Source organism: Scyliorhinus torazame, chromosome 11 (genome assembly GCF_047496885.1).
Source record: "Scyliorhinus torazame isolate Kashiwa2021f chromosome 11, sScyTor2.1, whole genome shotgun sequence".
NCBI lineage: Eukaryota > Metazoa > Chordata > Chondrichthyes > Carcharhiniformes > Scyliorhinidae > Scyliorhinus > Scyliorhinus torazame.
In genome coordinates, this window is record NC_092717.1 from 192,170,473 (window position 1) to 192,187,207 (window position 16,735).

Genomic DNA, 16,735 nt, shown 5'->3' on the forward strand with positions numbered 1-16,735 from the left:
CCAAACCTGGGGACATGGTGTGGTGAAGCAACAGTGATACCCACTGTGCTACCGTGCCGCCACACCTCACGTCTGTTCTTCAATGAGATCATGGCTGATCTGTGACTTAGTTCCACATACCTGCCTTTGTTCCATATTGCAGTGAGGGTAGTGGTGTAACGGTATTGTCACTGGACTGGTGATCCAGAGACCCAGGGAAATACTCTGGGGACCCGGGTTCGAATCTCACCATGGCAGGTGGTAGAATTTGAATCCAATAAATATCTGGAATTGAAAGTCTAATGATGACCATAAAACTATAGACCATAAAACCACTATGATCATGCCACTTACCAATTGTTGTAAAATTGGTAAGGAAATCTGCCATCCTTACCTGGCCTGGCCTACATGTGACTCCAGATCCACAGCAATATGGTTGACTCTTAAATGCCCTCTGAAATGGCAAGCCACTCAGTTGTATCAAACTGCTACGAAAAGGAAAGAGACGGATGGACCACCTGCCATTGACCTAAGGATTTGACAGCGGCAAACCCAGCTCTGTCGACCCTAGTCCTCTAACATCTGGGGGATTGTGCCACAGAGAATTGACTCATGGACGAGTCAAGCAACAGCCTGACATAGTCATACTGACAATCATACTTTACAGACACCACTGTCCTCAACCCTGGGTATGTCGTGTCCCACTGGCAGGTCAAACCCAGAGGTGGCGGCACAGTGGTATACGGGAGTGAGTTGCCCTGGGAGTCCTCAACATCGACTCTGAACCCCATGAGGTCTCACGGCTTCAGTCAAACATGGGCAAAAAAGCCTCCTGCTGACGACCATGTACTGTCCATCATCAGCTGATGAATCAGTAAGGATTCAGAACGAGAGAAAAAGACAACAAGGAGAATGAGAAAAGTAATAGGCAGAGAAACCAAGGGCCAGTATCAGATAATAACACTGGAAAATCGAAGGGACCGGTGAAGGAATAGTGTTAAGGTTTTGTACCTGTACGCTCGGAACATTCAAAATAAAATGGAATAATTAGTTGCGCAGATAGATGTAAAGGGGTATGAAAGTGTTGGCATTACTGAGACATGGCTCCAAGGTGATCAAGTATGGGAATTAAACATTGAGGCTGTTCAGTTTTTCGGAAGGACAGAAAGGAAAAGATGGTGGAGTTGCATTGTCGATTAGAAAAGATATTGATAAAATATTGAGGAAAGATATTAGCACAGACAGTGTGAAATCTGTATGGGTTGAGATAAGAAACATCCCACAGGGCAGAAAACATTCGTAGAGGTGGTATACAGACCACCAAACAGTGGTGGTAATGTTGCGAATAGCAATACACAGGAAATCAGAGATGCATATGGTAAAGGAATATCTGTGATTATGGGTGACATTAATTATAGAATCCCTACAGTGTAGAAGGAGGCCACTTGGCCCATTTGAGCTGCACCGACCCTCTTAAAGAGCACCCTACCCCATGCCCGCATTCCCATCCTACCCCCGCCTAACCTTTTGGGCACGAAGGAGCAATTTAGCATGGCCAATCTACCTATCTGCACATCTTTGGATTGCGGGAAGAAACCAGAGCACCTGGAGAAAACCCATGTAAACACAGGGGAAATGTGCAGACTCCACACAGTCAGTTACCCAAGGTCAGAATCAATCATGGATCCCTGGCACTGCGAAGCAGCAGTGCTAACCACCGTGCCAATGTACTGCCTAGTCGTGAATTGTGATGGACAATTAAACACCTCACTGGAGGAGGAGGTTCCACAAATATTCTCATCCTCAATGATGGAGGAGCAAAGCACATTTGTGCAAAAGGCAAGGCTGAAGGAGTCGCAATAAACTTCAGCCAGAAGTGTCGAGTGGATGATCCAGGTCAATCTCCTCCAAAGGTTGTCAGCATCACAGATGTCAGTCTTCAGCCAATTCGATTCACTACACGGAATATGAAGAGAAGGCTGAAGGCACTGGACACTGCAAAGGCTATGGGCCCTGACAATATTCTGGCAATTGTACTGAAGACATGTGCTCCAGAACATGCCATGCCTCTGGCCAAGCTCTTCCAGTACAGCTGCAACATTTGGGCAATGTGGAAAATTACCCAGCTATGTCCTGTACACCACAAACAGGACAAATCCAACGCGGACAATTACCGCCCTATCAGTCTTCTCTCCATCACCAGTAAAGTGATGGAAGTGAGCATCAACAATGCTATCAAGCGACACTTACTTAGCAATAACCTGCTTAGTGATGCTCAGTGACCATCAGGATCACTCAGCTCGTGACCTCATTACAACCTTGGTTCAAAGATGGACAAAAGAGCTGAATGCCAGAGGTGAAGTGACAGTGACTGACATTGGCACCAAGGCAGCATTTGATTGAGTATGGCATCAAGGAGCCCTAGCTAAACTGGAGTCAATGGGAATCAGGCCGAAAACCCTCCACTGGTTGGAGTCATACCTGGCACAAAGGAAGATGGTTGTGGTAGTTGGAGGTCAGTCATCTCAGTCCCAAGACTTCACTGCAGAAGATCCTCAGGGCAGTGTCCTAGGCCCAACCATTTTCAGACGCTTCATCAATGATCTTTCTGCCATAAGGTCAGATGTGGGGATATTCACTCATGTTGGCACAATGTTCAGCACAATTCGCGACTCCTCAGACACTGAAGCAGTCCACATGCAAATGCAGCAACACATGGACAATCTCCAGGCTTGGGATAATAAGTGGCAAGTAACATTTGTGCCACAAAAGTGCCAGGCAATGGCCATTTCCAATAAGCGAGGATCAAACTATTGCCCTTTGGCATACAATGGCATTACCATCACTGAATTCTCCGATATCAAACATCCTGAGGGTTACCACTGCCCAGAAACTGAACTGGACTAGCCATATACTGTGGCTACAAGAGCAGGTCGGAGGATAGGAAACATGTGGCGAGTAACTCACCTCCTGACCCCCCGAAGCCTGTCCATCATCCACAGAGCACAAGTCAGGAGTGTGATGAAATACTCTCAACTTGCCTGGGTGAATGCAGCTCCAACAACACTCAAGAAACTTGACACCATCCAGGCCAAAGCAACCCGCTTGATTCGCACCTCTTCCACAAAGATTCACTTCCTTCACCACCGACGCACAGTAGCAGCCATGTGTACCATCTACAAGACGCACTGCAGGAACTCACCAAGTCTCTTGAGGCAGCCCTTTCCAAACCCATGACCGCTACCATCTAGAAGGACAAGGGCAGCAGATGCATGTGAACACCACTACCCATCCACCACCCATCCAAGTCACTCACCATCCTGACTTGGAAATATATCCCCGCTCCTTCACTGTCTCTGGGTCAAAATCCTGGAACTCCCTAATAACACAGTGGGTGTAGCTATACCACATGAACTCTGGCGGTTCAAGAAGACATCTCATCACCACCTTCTCAAGGACAATGAGTTATTTTAATGTATTTTATTCCAAAATAATTTTAAAAATACAAAAACATAAATAATCTGGGGAATACTCTCCCCAACTCACAGTTTTACATGTTTTCACCCTTTTTCACCCTGCCCCTCTTACCCCGCCCCAGTCCCCACCCCCTGCAACGAACAATTCATCGAACATGGTTACAAAAAATCCCCACCATGCCTCAAAGACCTCTGATAAGCCCCTCAATTCAAACTTAATTTTCTCGAACCGGAGGAAGTTGTACTGATCCCCTAGCCAGGCCGCCACCCCTGGCGGCGTAGTCAACTGACTGCCATTCCAGCAAAATTCTTTGCCGGGCAACCAGAAAAGCGAGGTCCACGACGTTGGCCTTACTCCCCTCCATCAGCTCCGGCAATTCCGATATCCCAAAAATCGCCACCATCGGGTCTGGCTCGACTTCCACCTCAAAATCTTTGCTCGCATCCCGAACACTCCCGCCCAGTATCTTTCTAACATCTTACCCCAAAAGCATATGCGCATAGTTTGCTAGTCCTCGCCCACACTTCTCACACTCGTCTGCCACCCCCTGGAAGAACCCACTCAACCTTGCCTGAGTCATGTGCATCCTGTGTACCACCTTAAACTGTATCAAACTCATACTCACACACGATAAGGTCGCATTCACCCTACTGTCATGTGAGAGTACTTTTAAGAAATGGGTGTTCATAAATAGGTGTGTATATAAATATCTGAAGTGAGAGTACCTTTAAGAAATGGGTGTTTATTACTGCAGTGATGTCAGAGAGTGGGTGGAGCTGGGCTGTCTGTCAGCGTTTTACTTTCGCTTTAGGCCTTTTGCTGCAGGATGGATTTGGTTTCATTTTAGTTTTGAAGAAGCTGCAACCACAGCAGGATGTGTGTGAATCTCTGCAAGCTTCTGAGTGTCCATTTGCTGATTTCAACGTGGTAACTATTCTCAGTAGTGAAGTTAAGCCTGATGTCTTTCTGTAAAAAGGTGTTTTTAAGTCTTATGGATGTTAAAAGGAAAGCTTAAAGGATTACTTAGTGTTGTAGTTTTTGGGGCTTGTATTTGAATTAATGGTTGCTAAGATGTTCACTGTATGTTTTAAAAAGGTTAACTTGAGTTCATAGAATAAACATTGTTTTGCTTTAAAAAATACTTTCCCATTTCTGCTGTACCACCCCTGTAGAGTGAGCCGTGTGCTCCACATACCACAATCTATTAAAGGTTGTGGGTCAGGTGAACTCCATGATACACTTTGGGGTTCTCTAAACCCTGGCCCATAACACTACGCAGGGCCTCACGCCACACTCCCCAACCTATCTCCCCTCCCACAACCCCTCCTCCCATTTTTCCTGGATCCTCACCACTTGCGTATCCCTCTGCTCTCCCAACCACCCATATATGTCCCCAATCCTACCCTCCCCTTCCACATCTGGAAACAGCAAACGCTCCAAAAGGGCATATTTCACCAGCCTGGAAAACCTTTTCCACATCTTCCGTGCAAAGTCCCTGACTTGTAAATACCTAAATTCACTTCCCTTCGGGAGCTCTACCCTCTCCTTCAGCTCCTCTAGACCTGTGAACCTCTCTTCCAAATACAACTCCCTCGCCCTCACCAGCCCCACCTCTTTCCACCTACTGTACATACCATCTGTCTCCCATGGCTTAAATCCATGGTTCCTTCACAACGGTGTTAACACCGACATCCCCTCCATCCCAAAGTGTCTCCACAGCGGGTTCCACACCCTAATCGTGGACTTACGACCGGGTTCTCAGTATATCTCCTAGGTGCCAGCGGTTAGCGCCACCATCACCATGGCCCTCAGACTGGACCCCCTACAGGACGCCTCCTCCATCCTAACCCATTCTAACTCCTCTTTCCCACCATTGCCTCACTTTCTCCACATTCGCTGCCCAATAGTAGTACAGCAGGTTTGGTAATGCCAACCCCCCCTTCTGCCTCTGCCCCTGCAGCGTGGCCCTCTTCACCCTTGGCACCTTTCCCACCCATAAAACTCTGAAATGATTGTGTCCAACTTCCGAAAAAAGGTCTTTGAAATAGAAATTGGGAGTGCCTGGAATATAAATAGGAACCTTGGCAGGACATTCATTTTCACCATTTGAACCCTCCCCACCAGCGTCAGGTGCAGTGTATCCCACCTCCTAAATTCCTCCATTATCTCCTCCACCAACTGTGTAAAGTTCCACTTATGCAATGTCGCCCACTCCCCCGTCACCTGGATCCCCAGATACCTAAACCTATCCCTGGCTACCCTAAATGGCACTCCTTTAAATTAGCCCCCCGACCCGACTCATTCACCGGGAACACCTCACTTTTCCCCACGTTCAAATTATAACCCAAGAAAGCCCCAAACCTCTGTAATAGGTTCATAATCCTCCCCACACTCTCCAGCGGGTGTGAAACATACAACAGCAGGTGGTCCGCATACAGCAACACACGGTGCTCTCTATTCCCCCTGCCTCTCTGCTGACCCCCTAAGGGCCATCGCCAAGGTTTCTATGGCTAGCGCGAACAGCAGCGGCGGCAGCGGACACTCCTGTCTTGTTCCCCTATGCAACCTGAAACTTCATGAGCTCATCTCATTGGTCCATACACAGACAGCAGACTCGCCATGCCACAAACATTGGCCCAAACCCAAACCTTCCCAGGGCCTCAAACAGGTACCACCACTCCATCCGATCAAATGCCTTCTCCGTGCCCATAGACACTACTACCTCCTATGCCCGTCCTCTCGACGGGTCATTTCACATTCAAAAGTCGCCTTATATTGCTCGAGAGTTGCCTGCCCTTCACAAAGCCCATTTGATCCTCTGCAGCCATCCCCGGAACGCATCCTTCCACCATTAACTTAGCCCGTACTTTCACGTCCGTATTTAACAGTGATATGGGCCTGTACGACCCACATTCTAATGGGTCCTTCCCTTTATTTGGTATTAGTGTGATCGTCACCTGTGTCATTGTCTCCGGCAGCTCCCCCTTCTCCAACATCTCGCAAAACGTCCCCAGTAGGTGTGGTGCCAATTCCACTGCAAACGCCTTTTTAAATTTTGCCGGGTAATCGCCGGCCCCGGGGACTTCCCCGACTTCATCCCTCTTATGCTTTTCATTATCTCCCTCAGCCCTAAAGGCTCCTCTAGTGCCTGCCTCCTTTCCTCAACCAGCTGTGGAAATTCCAACCCATCCAAGAACCCCCCATATCCCCGTCCTGACTTCCCGGATCCGCCCTGCACAATTCCACATAATATTCCCTGAATGCTTCATTTATCTTCCCCGGATCCAACACTACCTCCCCCTTCCTTGTCCGTACCTTCAAGATTTGCCAAGACCAGGCCTGCCTCCCCATAGCCGATGGGCTAACATGCGGCTTACCTTCTCTCCACATACATACTGCACCCCCCTCGCCCTCCATAGCTGCCCAAACACACTTCCTGTCGTCAACCTGTCGAACTGCCCCGTAACTTCTATCTCTTCACCAACCTCAACACGGTGGGGGCCCTCGAATACTCCCTGTCCACCTTGACTATCTCACCTAATAATCATTCGTACTCCTCTTTCCTTTTCCTATCTCCATGCGCCTTGAATGAGATAATCTCCCCCCCGAACCACCGTCTTCAATGCCTCCCAGAATGTGGCTGCCGATATCTCCCCATTTTGGTTCAACTCCATGTAGTCCTTAATCACCGACCACACCTTATCGCAAAACTCCCTGTCCACTAACAGCCCCGAGTCTAACCTCCATCCCGGTCTCTGCTCCCATCCCGAGCGAAGTCTAATCTCCAGCCAGTGCAGCGCGTGGTCTTAGATTACTATCCTCGCGTACTCTGCCCCCACCACCCCCACCAACACCTCACGGCTGACCACAAAAAAATTGATTCTGGAGTATACCGTATACACATTCAAGAAGAAGGTCTACTCCCTCCCCTCCCCTTCCGGGTTCTTAAATCGTAACGGGTCCACCATACCTATCCTTTCCATAAACCCTTCCAGCTCCTTCCCCATCTGCAGACTTCCCATTGACCTGGGGCTCGACCTGTCCACCCTCGGTTCCAGCACACAATTAAAGTCCCCTCCCATAATCAACTGATGTGTGGTCAAGTCCGGAATTGCTCCCAGCAACCCTCACACGAACCCCACATCGTCCCAGTTCAGTACGCATGCATTCACTAGCACCACCGGCATTCCCTCCAACACCCAACACACCATCTCCAACCCGTGTCCTGCACTTCCTTTGCACTTACAAACCCGGTCTTTTTACTCAGCAAAATGGCTACTCCCCGCTACTTTGAGTCAAACCCCGAGTGAAATACCTGACCCACCCATCCCTTTCTCAGTCTAACCTGATCCCTCACCCAAAGGTTCGTCTCCTGCAGAAAGAACACCCCACCTTCAGACTCCCTTCGGTGCCAAAGACCCAAGATCTCTTCACCAGCCCATTTAGGCCCCACACATTCCATGTTATGAGCCTTACCGGAGGCCTGCACCACCACTCCACTCTACCATCCACCATCCCACTCTACCATTCACCATCCTCCCCTAGCGATTCTGACCCCTTTAATTTCACCTTATACTGGACCCATTCAAGATGCATCCCTTCTCCATCCATGACCACGCTTCTCCTCAAACACTGTTACATCGCATCTCCCTCTCCCCCATCCCTCATGGCATATAACCTCCACCTCACTTCTGTTCACCAGCATTACCTGCTTGCATGGCAGCTCCTGTCCGAAGGCTCCTCCTATTTACCCCTCTCTTCCTTCTTGATCTGTACAAATGGCTCCCTGTGGTCCTCCCCGTCGCCCACCCAAACAAAGACACATCCAAAACCACAGGTCACCTCCTCCAAATAATAAACACTAACACAGGCGGCAGGAGGAGTTGCCCCCTTACAAAACGAGGAGCAGGTCTGCCCGCTGCCATGCTTGTGTGTTGACTGGGAGCGTTTAAAAGCAGCTCCTCTTGTTAGCAGCAAGATTCTGAGGCGCGGGTCTGGCAAATCAGACGGCGAGACAGCCAGTAATGGTTAGAAGCTCATGTGGGCTCATTTCCCAGACTAAGTACCATTACATACAGGCCGTAACCTCGCCAATGCGGCCATCGGGAAACACCCCGCCAATCACACCCAAAATTACACTTGGAACCTTTTCCGTTAAATCGCGTCCAAAGTTTTAAGTAAATTATATTTGTACTTGTGGATATTAGAAATCGGGTTAAGTTTAAGCTTAATTTGTGTTCCTGTAGTTATGTGCTAAGAAAGGGTTAAAACTTCTGTTAGCTCCTTTGAAACAATGTGTGTGGGTTTTGGTTTCATTTTGAACTGTGTCTGCATTGTACTTAAAGGGTTTATGATGTGAAAACAGAGTTTAAAGAAAGACTAGGCTGTTGCTAAGTAACCAGGGGCCACCTGAGGTTAGAAAGAACTTTTGAGTTTAGTCTTAAACTGGGGCCAGAAGCAGCTGGTCAGGACCAAGGAGCTGTAAAATGCAAACTTCCCAAAAAGAACACCAGAAAGTCCAGGAACCAGGGAATAGGGACAAAAAGAATGTATCAGGGAGACAGTTGAGTTAAAGGAACAAAGGACAAGAAGTTGAACGGGGCTTTACGGATAATTCAAGTAAAAGGCAGATTAAGTGCTCTGATTTAAAGAAACAGCTGCAGTAACCAGATTTAAAGTGGGAAACCAGACATCAGAGGTAAATTAAACGTTTGATGACATCTTAATGCAGCCTGTGAAGCAATAGTGTTCTCTTGGAAGGCTGGGCAATTGTGAGATTGTGGAAGTTTGAGTGCACGTAGAAATCCAAGGCAGAGGAATACTGAAAGGAGAAATTGAAATCCTGGAAGTGGATCCTTGGTGAAGGCATCTGAGAGAAAGCATTGTTGGGGGAATATTCCAAGGCATGATTTTTCAAGAGTGAAGTTTGCAAACACTTGTATGGAAGTTGATGTTCCAGTGAGATATAGAATCATAGAAATTTGGAGCAGGAGGAGGCCATTTGGCCCTTCAAGCTTGCTCCGCCAATTATTATGATCATGGCTGATCATCCAACTCAATCCCGCTTTCCCCCCCATAACCTTTGATCCCGTTTGCCCTAAGTACTATATCTAACTGCTTCTTGAAAACATACTGGGCGGGATTCTCCCTTCTGGGGACCAAGTCCCCACGCCCGCCGGAAAACGGGCGTGAAACACTCCGGACTGGTTCCTCGAAGGTCCAGGGTGATTCTCCGTTTTCCAAGGGGCTTGCGTAGCCATCTAAGATCGCCACCTGCAAAGGACCATGGGAATTATGGCCAACCCAGGACTCAGACAGATACAGAGCTTATATGTATTTGAAACACAGGTAGCTAGACCTGAACGAAACCCCCGCTCGTTTGCATTTTAATGGCCCGTTCCCCAGAACAATAGGTCTCCAATCAAGAAACCGGTACAGCCACAGACTGATCGGTGCCACTCCCTTTACTCAGAGAGCCCAACTGCCAAGGTCAACGACCACTAAGGACCCGCACAGCCACCAAGGCATCCGCCCCTTTATTGGCCCAAACCAAAGGCAGTGATCGAAGCCTGTCGAATTATTGGGTCCAAAATTAAGGACCGCCCCAAAGAGCACAAAATCCCAGAGGGATAAAAAGGGGACACAGCCATGTGTTCTGTCTCTTTTGGATCCGGCCTGTGCCAGCCCAACTGCAGCATAACGACCAGACAGCCAAGTTCAAGACCAACGATCGCTGCCTGACGGATGAGCCCAGCAGAGACAGAGCCACTTCTTCAAACCAGCCACGTGAGATCAAGATAAAGGCCTTACCCACTTGCACAGTGCCGATCGCCTGAAGTTAAGTTTAGGTTATTGTAGTTGATAGGTGTAGTTTAACTTGTAGTATATTGTGCTTGCATGTCGAAATAACACTTGTGTGTAAATAAACCATCTTTGAACTTGAACTGACTAACTGGTTGTGTGGTCATTTGACCGATGTACGGGAAAGCCTTGTGGTTCAGTAAGAGAAATAGAAACACCCACAGTATTGGCAAAGCTGTTGGGACATAACATCATTTCATAAAAAGAGCCTCAGTATCATATTGGCGACTCTCAAGAGCAACATTATTGGTGACGCTGGTGGGATAGTATTCCATTAAATTGGCAACATTATTGGTGACCTCTGACGGGACTCAATTTAGAAGTGATTTTGTCACTCTGAGAGAACCCACAAAACTTTGAAATCCAATAGCGAGAGAAAGAAAGAACCACAAGTGCAAGCCCATATCGACCAAATCACCGAATTTTGGAAGTGTGTACAAACCTGCATGCATACGAACAGAGATATACGGTAAACCCGTTAGATTGTGTCAAAACTATCGAGGGAATTGTGAACCGGAAAATAGCTTAGGCCATACCCGCAGTTCAAATCACCGCCTTATCCTCCTGTCCCAAATTAACGATAGGAAACAGAGATTAACAGTAGGAAACGAGAGATTAGAGGTAGGAAAAGAGATATTAGAAGCAATGGCCACAAAAGCGATGGAACGTTTAATGAACCCACAGGAACCCGAGGTCGCAGCGACCAACAGAGCCGAGCAATGCCCCATATGGGAGGAAGAGTTGAGGAAGTATTTAAAGGGGAAAGGATGGCCCCTGTGGTCCAATTTTTGTGCAAATGACGAGTCAGGTCCAGGAAGCATAGGACAAACTTGGTGAGACAACCTAACTGAGGTCCATAAGAAAAATGCAGTGAAAGTCCGAAAGCCGATGGCAATAGTGTCCTGTTTGGCACAGTTGTGAGGCACAGAGGAGGTCGTGAAGACGCTTCTCAGGCAGTTAGTTGAGAAAGACGATAAAAATGAGGGAAACAATACTGAAAGTGAAAAGATAATCGAGCAACTCCGGGAACAGTTGGCAGCTAAGGATAAGGAGATGGCTGATGTGAAATGTGCACACCAATCTTGTTTAGTTCACCTTAGCAGCTTTCAGACCCAGTACGATAAAGCCTACCAAGATACACAGCGCGCAGTCCTGGTACGAGAAGAGACAGAACAGCAGGTAGCACAGTTAACGAGTCAATGCGCAGATTTAAAAGCAGCTTTATGAGCGCTCCACAGCTCCACGAAAGAACAGAGACAGAGTACAGAAGACCACGCGAAATGCAGACAACAAATAGACAAATTACAGTCACTGCTTTCATTGCAGAATGGATTTAGGTATACCTTTGGACAAAATTTAGATGAGGAAGATGCCCCCAATTGGCAAGAATTAAATGAAAGTGCCCAGAGATATGTTGAGGATACAGGAAATCAGAATCAAGCACCCCATGCCCCAAAAAGGAAAGCATCCGCACCACCGACTGCACAGGCAGCACACACCCATGAATCCGGTCACCACACAGCGCAAGTCCTCGGATCAGGAGGAGCCTGATTTTGTTTACACCACCCCACTATCCACAACCCAGTTGAGAGATGCTTGCACCAAAATCGTTCCATTTCAGCCCACCGCAGACCCGCACAGCTTCTTTGAGGAAGTGCACCAACAAAATGTTATGTACGGCCTAGACGAGAGAGAGGAAGTTAAACTCATAGTTATGAGCCTTAGCCAGTCCGTCAGATGCCAGAACCCCAGAATGTAGCAGGAGGAACCCTACAGGAAATGAAAACGGCCATTTTAGACGCAATCGGGTACAACAAGGGAGATCCGGTAGAAGGTTTAAACCACTGTAGGCAAAAGAAGGGAAAGCATCTGGCCGCATTTGCAGGTCGCCTTTGGATCCATTTTAAGGCAGTATTTGGGGATTTGAACTGCGCACACTTAAATGAGGACGACACCACTAAATGGTCCCGCACTTTAGTCTTGCATGCCACAGAAGCCGGCCAAAAAGCTTGTGTGAATTACGACCCCGCAGACCACACAAATAATGATGTTTGGGTATTAAATAGACTCTCCAGAGCTTGGGAACAATCCCTACACAGACAGGCAGATCAGGAACAGATAGAAGCAAATATGCACCCAGTCAGGACTAGCCAGCACCCAGCATGGATAAACGAGGGTAGCCATGAGAGACAGCACCCCAGAGCACAGGTTGCTACCATTGTGGACACATGGGACATTACGCCCGCGAATGCCGACAAAACCCCCCTGAACCAGCACCGACACCAACAACCAAACCCCCCACCTAGGAACAATGTTAGGCCCATGCATAGTGTTAGCACCCATTCAGGCGGTTTAGCGGTCAATTCCACAGATTGACAGTGTTCGGACTCTCCGACTTGGGTCTGCGACACACTCTGGGACAAATCAGGCAGACCAGTAGTCACAGGCACAGTCCGGGGACAACCAGTCAAATTTCTTTGGGTCACAGGAGGATCCCGCACTACTTTAAACTCCTCCACCATGTTTCAACGTGACAAATGGCCCACCACAGACACACCCTTAGTCGATTTACCGGACACATACACAGGTGTGGTGGTATGCATCACTGTAAATACACAAAGGGTTAATGTAAATACACTACAACTAAGTAAACACTAGAGGGAGAACCAGAGACATCATGCAGACAAACAGCTAATGAACACATAGAATAGGACATGACCAATGGGCAATCAAGACACCCAGAGGTGACACTACCACAAGGAGGCAACCCATATAAAAGGACAGGGCACACATGCTCTTTCTCTTTCCACAGGCGACACTTGAAGAGAAGTACAGGGGCAGATCAGAAGCATCACACCCACCGCATGGCTTAGAGCAGACTGGTTAGTTAGACTGAGTTACTATAGCAAGATTAGCAGGAGAGTCAAACTCAAGTAGGAGAATTGTTAACTGTTTAAAATAAATGTGTTAAACCTATCTCCAAGTCTGAACCTTCCTTTGTCAGCGCATACATCAAGGAAGCAGCTTATGCTACATGAGGAAGCATAACACAACAGCAGGATACATCACAACCCCCATAGATATTCAGATAGGGAACATAAACACCAGGCACCCCGTTGTTTTAGTCGACTTGCCCCAAACAGCCGAGCACATTCTAGGCATCGATTTTATGTGCTCCCATAATCTTTCCTTTGATCCAGTGAATAAATATGTATGGAGAATGGCCAAAGCAGCTAGGGCCCCCGCTACGCTCACAGTAGGGGATTATGAAATTAGGATTTGCTCAGTAGGAGGCTATTGGTTTAATCCGCAAACAATTAGTGCAGACCAGACGATTAGAGAGGTCCTTGTGAAACACAAAGCTTTGTTCATACAACACAAACACGATTGTGGGAAGATCCCAGGTACGGTCACAATTTCAGGTCCCGATCCAAAGCCACAGAAGCAATACAGTTTCCCACAAAGCAAGCCGAGGGTGAGATTTCCAAATAGTTTATTAGACCAAGGAGTTATTTGGCCCACAGCGTCAACAAATAATGCCCCAATTTGGCCCGTAAGAAAACCCGATGGGTCATGGCGATTAACGATTGACTACTGAGAACTTAACAAGGTAACCCCTTTAGCAGCCCCCACCGGTGCCATGAGTCCCGAGACCATGCTCAAGCAAGGAGTACAGGCAAAGTACTTCACAGTGCTGGACATCAGCAATGGCTTTTGGTCCATCCCGTTAGACAAGGCCTGTCAGTATAAGTTCACATTTACATTTCAAGGGCAGAAGTACACGTGGACATGCTTCCCGCAAGGATTCCACAACTCCCCCTCCATTTTCCACCGACAATTGGCCAACGGACTTTCCAAATTTTCCCGACCCGAATGCTTTATACAGTATGTGGACGATATGCTCCTACAGACGGACACAAAAGAAGAGCATGTAAAGCTTCTTTTGGAATTACTAGGTCTTTTGCAATCCATTGAATGCAAGGTCAACCCCAAAAAAGCCCAGATCTTAAAAGAAAAGGTTCTTTACTTTGGCACCATTATCATCCATGGGAAGAGAGAAATAGAACACAAACGAATCGAATCAATCGTTAAATTGCCCCTGCCCCACAATGTCACTGCACTCCGGTCATTCCTAGGTTTAGTAGGATATTGTAGGAATCATATAGATGGTTTTGCCACAAAAACAGCCCCACTCTCAGAGCTCCTTAAAAGGAACGCCCCATGGGAATGGCTTCCGCAGCACAGACGCCATCGATGAATTAAAACGTGCCCTAGGCACAGCCCCCGCTTTATAAGTTCCAGACCACACTCGCCCTATGTCATAGAAGTGGCAACCACCGATCAAACCCTATCAGCAGTACTCCTGCAGGAAAGACAAGATCGCTTAGGACCCGTAGCCTATGCCGCACGAGTTCTGGACCCCGTAGAGCAATGATTCTCAGCCTGCAAATGGCACTTGCTCGCAGTCTTTTGGGCAGTACAGTATTTTGCGTACATCACAGGCCTTAACCTAGTAACGATCTTAACCGAGCACACCCCAACGCAACTCTTGTTAGATGGTAGATTAAAGGACGGTTCAGTCAGCCAAATCAGAGCAGCTCGCTGGACACTGCTGTTACAAGGCAGGGGCATTACAGCCAAACGCACCAAGACCCACACATTTCTGGCCGATAATCTCCAATATGCAGGGACCCCACATGAGTGCCAGATCATAGCAGCCCAACACCACACAGGACCCTTTATTCCAAGGTCACTACACCCACGTGCAGGCAGTAAAACACAGGACTCCCAAACCACACACAACGCCTTAAAGATTTACGTAGATGGTTCCTCCACGATAAAAAATGGAAAGAGAATAACTGGTTGTGGAATTTATGTGGAAGTCGCGCAGGGAAGCACATTAGTAGAATCTCTTTAAAATTGCTCGACCACCTAGGTTCACATGCAGCAGAACTCGCAGCCATAGCATATGTAGTGCAACACACAGATTCTTTCCCAACCCCCGCAGATATACATTCGGACAGTCTATATGTATGCAATAGCTTGACAGAATTCATGCCCCTGTGGGAATCTAGAAGATTTGTTTCAGCCGATGGAAAACCCCTACCCTCTGCCTCGTTGTTGAAACACATTCTTAGGACAGCCTCAGACCGCACGTACGGTATAATTAAAGTGAGAAGCCATCATAGTTAGTCCCCACCCGGTAATGTAAAGACAGACGCCTTAGCCAAGGCAGGATCACGCCATGGTCACTTTTGGCAGCCCCCCGAAAGCGAACCGATCCACGCAGTCCAGGTTTCCCAGACCAATATTGAGGATCTAGCCAAGGCCCAAAAGGCAGACGACACTCTCAAACAGATTTTAGACGGCAACTTCCTAAATGGAAGGACTCACTGACGGTACAGGATGGCATAGTTTCGAAAAATGGAATTTATGTGGTGTCCCCCCAGGCCAGAAACCAGATAATTTACCAATTTCATGACGGACACGGACATCAGGGGATAGACAATATCGTTGCCCATTTAAGACCTTTGTGTTGGTGGCCCGATTTAAAAACCGATGTAACACATTATGTAGAGAATTGTCTAATCTGTGCACAAAACAATCCTGAGCGGTGCACAAAGAAAAGACAATTGAGACACACCCGACCTGTTAATGGCCCTTGGACAAATTTGCAACCCGACTACATTGGCCCCTCCCCCCTTGCAGAAATGCTTTCAAGTACGTGCTAGTTGTAATTGACACCTTTACTAAATGGCTAGAAGCCACGCTAAGATTTTGACCCAACAGATATTTATACGCTGGGGTCTCCCCCGGAGCATTGAGTCAGACCAAGGTTCCCACTTCACTGGCAGAGTCATGCAAAATGTTTTAACGATTTTTAGAATCAGGCAAAAATTACACATAGTACATCATCCCCAATCCAGCAGCATTGTTGAGAGAATGAATCGCACTTTAAAAGCGACCATTAGAAAGATGGTGCAACAGAATAAAACCACATGGGACACAGTTCTCCCATTCGCCCTCATGTTTATTCGGAACACCGTTTCCAGTTTCACCCCCCCACACTCTCATGACCGGACGGCCCATGAAGGGAATTGAATATTTATGAGGTCTCGATTTGACAAGCCCCACAGTCACCACCCTCACCCACGAAAAAGCAGTCCAACAGGTCACAGAGAATATTAAAACAGCACAGCTCGCTGCAGCTGTCCGACTAGGCGCTAGAAGAAAGCAGAGTAAAGCCTGCTTTGACAAAACCGTCCACCCCGTAGAGTATATAGTTGGTCAACAAGTAATGGTTTCCCTCTACAACCCCAGTTCTTTCCTCTCCCCCAAATTTGCAGGACCCTACCCCATCTCGGACAAATTGAGCCCCTCTGTGTACAAGATAACGTACCCCAATGGTAAAACTGGT